This window comes from Orycteropus afer, unplaced genomic scaffold (assembly GCF_000298275.1).
Source record: "Orycteropus afer afer isolate SDZICR_OR568_19922 unplaced genomic scaffold, OryAfe1.0 scaffold00011, whole genome shotgun sequence".
Taxonomy (NCBI): Eukaryota; Metazoa; Chordata; class Mammalia; order Tubulidentata; family Orycteropodidae; genus Orycteropus; species Orycteropus afer.
The window spans coordinates 6,032,995-6,038,349 of record NW_006921598.1 but is presented as its reverse complement, the minus strand read 5'-3'; the positions used below and the strand labels follow the sequence as shown (position 1 = coordinate 6,038,349).

Genomic DNA, 5,355 nt, shown 5'->3' with positions numbered 1-5,355 from the left:
AAAGCATCAACTCTTCTTCGGTCTTCCCTATTCATTGTCCAGCTCTCACATGCATACAAGGTGATTGGAAATATCATGGCTTGTGTCAGGCGCATAGGAGGTGTTTAATAACATTTTGTGAATTAATGAGGCAAATAAAAATGTTTCAATACATTAATAAGGATAGCACAGAGTCTCTAGAACAATAAGGGACATCAGAGAGTCTTGACCTTCTATAACACTATATTTAAAAGAGCCAGACAATTTGATTATTTGACTCATTTCAATGGTGAGATATGCAACATGTTCCATGAGTGGCTAGGTGGGGCTCTGATTCAGAATGGAAGGTTCTATCCCTGTAGCTTGAACCTAAAAGACCATTACAGAAACCTGCAAGTCCTTTCTGCTATTTTTCAAATGACAGACATTTTGACATGGAAGCTACAAATAATAACCTCAGTTGTTGTTGCAGCTTAACAGTGAATAGCCTGATGTCACGGTTTTTATGTAAATTAAGATTTAACATTAGAAAGACAATAGCCAAGTTCTTATCTATGTCACAGGTACCCCATCCCAATTCCTCTGATCCCAGGCTTTGCCTGCCTTCCTGCTACTAGACATGAGTTTATACAAATCTGCTTCATGGAGCTCTTTGTCTCTCTTCTAGAATATTGTTCTGTGAAAACAATGCCAGTCTTGCCATTCAGTCCAGTTGATAATTTGGCATCATTTGGCCACATCGTAAGGGAATTCATGATTTGTAAAACAAACATGTTGTTGTTGTTGTTATGTGCCGTGGAGTCGGCCCCGACTCATAGCGACCCCTCCTTGGGTTTCCGAGGCAGTATCACTACGGAAGTAGGATTGCCCAACCTTCCTTCCGAGGAGTGGCTGGTGGGTTTGAACCGCCAGCCGTCTGGTTAGCAGGCAAGTGTCTTAGCCACTATGCTACCAGAGCTCCCAAAACAAACATAGTTACTCCAAAAACAAACATAGTTACTCCAAAAACATGTTTGGTTTCATGACATTTTATTTGCAGTATGTTTTCTGTTAAGTATATTTCAAATAATTGATAACATGTGTGGCAAATCATACATAACATTATATGTGTCATCTGTGTGCCTTAGTTATGAATATCTAACTGCTCATTCTAGAAGGGTGACTTTTTTGTTGATATTTAAGTGCTAGAGATGTAGAAATGCTCTGAAATTTGTGTGTGTGTGTGTGTGTGTGTGTATACATATATATATATAGAGAGAGAGAGAGAGAGAGAGAAATGCAAACACTATTAACATTATTATTTTTGTGTGAGAGACCAGCTTCTGAAGCTATCTGGCATGGTTTCTTTGAGCCTGCTGCAGACATTGACACTACTTGCATGATTAGGTGTTGTAATGATGGATGCTAGGAACGTGGTGTTTGATTCTCACTGGCAGGTTCCTCCAACACACTGGCAGAGGGGATGGGCCATCATCAGGTAACATGTGCTCCAGTCTTAATGCATATGAGTTTGTAGCCTTTCTTTAATTGTTCAATTTGTTTTATGTTACCAGGTGGTTTTGATTAATGAGCCAAAACAAGTGAATTTGTGTACAGAAGACAGAAAGAATTATAACTCAGATGGTTGCTTTTAGGTCAGTACAAGTTACAATAGAAATATATAATCTGGTTCCTGATGCAACATTAATTCCTTCCATATTGAGGGGGATGAAGTACCTAATTAAAATTCCAACATTTCCTTCTCCCTTTTAATCTTCCTACATACTAGCAAAAATCTACAAAACCATGAATGAAATATTTCTACTTTCCAGACACTGTGGATATTCGTCAAAAACAGCTTTATCACTACCAGGTACTGTGAGGTACAAGGAATTGTCTTGAACGCCAGTCTTCTTTAGCCTTTTTAGGAGTAGAAGGCAAGAGACCTTCTGTTGCTCTGCTTCAAAAGTGCAAAGCCTAAAACATGTCCTCCCCTTTGTGTTTTTAAAATATTTTTATTCAACAGATTATTTTTCCTTTTATTTATTTACATAGTACAAATATAAACCAAAAACAAAGAAAAACAAACTCACTGCCATCGAATTGGCCCCAACTCATAGTGACCCCTCCTTGGATTTCTGAGGCAGTATCTCTATGGAAGTAGATTGCCCAGTCTTCCTTCTGAGGAGTCGCTGGTGGGTTTGAACCACCAGCCTTCTGGTTAGCAGTCAAATGCCTTAGGAATTATGCCACCAGAGTTCCCAGTAGTACTATGTAAATTTAAGAAGTATTTGAAGTGTTTTACAAATATATACTCTCTCATTTCCATTCCTCTTTCTTTTATTTGTCCTTTTTGCCTTACCTGATTAACCAACTCTTGGATAAAAATTACTGCCTAATTTTTTACATTGGGCAAATTCACATGTGCATAGATTTCTGCTAAGGCTGTTCATGTGCATCAAACCATCAAAGGGCATCTCCATGTCAGGGCAGTGCTAAGATGCATGAGGTTTCTGGGTGGCAAACATGTCCACTGATCGCCTGCACCCTGTCTATATTTTTGACAGATTGAGTTGTCTTCTTCTTCTTCCCAACCACATCCGTCTATTCAGTTTTATAGACATGTTGAAAAGGTTTCATAGTCAAATGAAGTTGGAGAAACACTACTGTTAGTAAGCCTTCCTTCTGGGAAATTACAATGTGTGCTTGCTTATTAAAAGGTCCTATAACTGAGAAACTTGGTTGTTGTTGTTGTTTTATCTTTTATGTAGGAAAAATGTACTACTACACAACCTCCATCTCAGGCATGGAGAACTGTTATTTTATTGCAGAATGTTATGAATGTATTTCTGCTCCTAAAGGGATGATGCATTTCCACATGCAAAGGAAACTTGTTTTTAACTTAGTATTTCCTAGCTTATTTGACCATGAAAGTCATTTCTTTTTCCCAAGGAACAATTACTAATGTTTGGAGGAATAATTGGAACCCAGTTATGAAAAACCTGTCCATATATTCAGCATTGCATTCAGGAAATATTAACTATAATAATTTTACTTCCATGCCTAATACCTTTCTATGACTTTCCTAGTTCACAGGATAAGTTAAAATTCCCTGCTTGCATACAAGTCAACATGATACCTGACCACACTTGTCTCTACAGATCATGTTTTCTCCCCTCTTTCTTTTATCGTGTAGAATAGATTTATCAAAGCACTCAGTTTTCTACATCTTCCATGCCATTTTCTGCCTGAAGGCCTTTGCAAGTGCTATTTCTTCTGCCTGGAATGTTCTCCACAGACTCCTACTAACCCTTTCAAGACCCTCACAAAACCCTCCTAAGTCCCTCTCTGTGATACCTAGAAAGTAGTGATGCCTCCATTGTCTCTAGTACCTTTCTACATTGTTACACTTATCATATTCTAGTCCCATAACTGATGTATATATATGACCTTCACTGACCTAAAAAAGGAGTTCTGGTGGCATAATGTCTAAGGCATTTCACTGCTAACCAGAAGGCTGGTGGTTCAAACCCACCAGCCACTCCTCGGAAGGAAGATTGTGAGATCTACATCCATAGAGATACCACCTCGGAAACCCAAGGAGGGGTTACTATGAGTCAGAATTGACTTGATGGCAGTGAGTTTGGTTTGAGTTTTATAGCCTAAGAAATTCTTGAGGGTAAGGTAATATTCATCTTTATATCCTCAGTGACAAGCATAGTGCCTAACAACTGTAAGTGCTCAATAAATAGGTGTTAGATAAATGAATGAATGCATACAGCCAAGACTATAATCAACCAACAACTTCCCTGCATATCTACTTTATATAAGTCTCTGTACTAATGTCCATGGATGGTAAATACATGATTAAGATATAGTCTGTGCACTAAAGTAGTTTATAATCTAAATAACGATTTACAAATTTATAGTCAAGAAATATATAAGTAGTTAAGTACACTACAAGCAAAGTGAAGTAAGTATTATAATAGAGAATATATTATGCTACAGAGGGACAAAATCTACAGGGGACTGGGAAAGGCTTCAGAAAAGAAGTAACCTAGATCAAAAAGGTTGCACAGTGTGTTGACAAACAGTGAATAGGGTTGGGAGGTGGCATTCTGAGTGAAAAAGCATTATGGGTAAAGTTCCTTCTTGGTGAATTGTAGTGGTCTCATTTCGAAAAACTCAGGATATGGGTTAATAAGGAAGAGATGTGGCGATCACATGAACAGAGAACCTGTGATTGAGGTTCTTTGATGCCTCCCTAACAGTTTAGATAGTTTCTTGTAGATATTGTATGGACATTGAGTGATTTTAAAGCAGGAAGTGTGCATTATTCAGTCTATATTTAGAGAGAAAACTGGGCATAAAAAAGAAGATAGATTGGAAAATGAGAGCAGAGGAGATAAGAGAAAAGGAGAACAGTTTATACTTTACCACATATCTCATACCATTAAACCAAAAACACTGAACTTGCTGCCATCGAGTTGATTCCAACTCATTGCAACCCCCTTTGGGTTTTCTAGATGGTAAATCTATACAGAAGTAGATTGCCCAGTCTTCCTTCCACAGAGTGGCTGGTGGGTTTGAATCGCCAACCTTGTGGTTAGCAGTCAAATGCCTAAGGCACTACACCACCAGAGCTCCCATTATACAGTTGCCCTTCATAAAAACTCATCAATAAATTGAATAAAGCTAAGACTCTAACCTGGCCCAAAAGACCCTGTATAATATGACTCATCCTCACTTTTCAGCCTTCTTTACCATCTAGCCAAATTCCATGCATTTATCCATAAATATTATTGAGTACTTTCTCTTTTCTGGACTTTTTTTTTTTTTTAATAACAAATACAGACTGCTGCCTCTCTCACAGAGAACATACAGAGACAGTTAAAATCCCAAGAAAACAAGTCCATTAAATGATTATAAACTGTGGTAAACATGATTAGGGAAGGACAAGGGGCTGAGCTGAGCTACACCCTGTAGGAACTACTTTGGATAGAGATGTCAGGGAAATCTCTGTAAGAAGCAGCCCATAAGCTGAGTTATGGAAACACAATGCCTCAAATTGTGGCAGGAAAAAGAGCCTTCTCAGTAGAGGACAAAGCATGTGCCAAAGCTTAAAGAGTTGGACTAGATTATAGTGGGCATGAGGGTTACAACAGGAGATGAAGTTGGTGAGCTAGGGAGGGTCAGTTTGGGCAGGGCTGCATAGGTAAGGAATTTGTAACATTCTTGTTACAGAGGAAAGCTGATGTTTTTAGAGGAGTATCAGAGATGGGGTAGAAATTAGATTGAGGCAGGCAAGAAAGGTGGAGGGAGACCGTTGCAGACACAGAGCAGAGCCAACAATAGCCTGCACTAACCTGGGGACAAAGATTATACTGGCCTTTCCTC

The 5,355-nt window shown here is 38.6% G+C and overlaps 1 non-coding gene across 1 annotated transcript; it reads right to left on the bottom strand.

Moving 5' to 3' along the window:
* Positions 1–2,721: 2,721 nt before the first annotated feature.
* On the bottom strand, positions 2,722–2,842 carry LOC122151047. The gene has a single exon (XR_006163949.1). It is a non-coding gene; the product is annotated as a small nucleolar RNA U109 (small nucleolar RNA).
* Between the last annotated feature and the right edge of the window lie 2,513 nt (positions 2,843–5,355).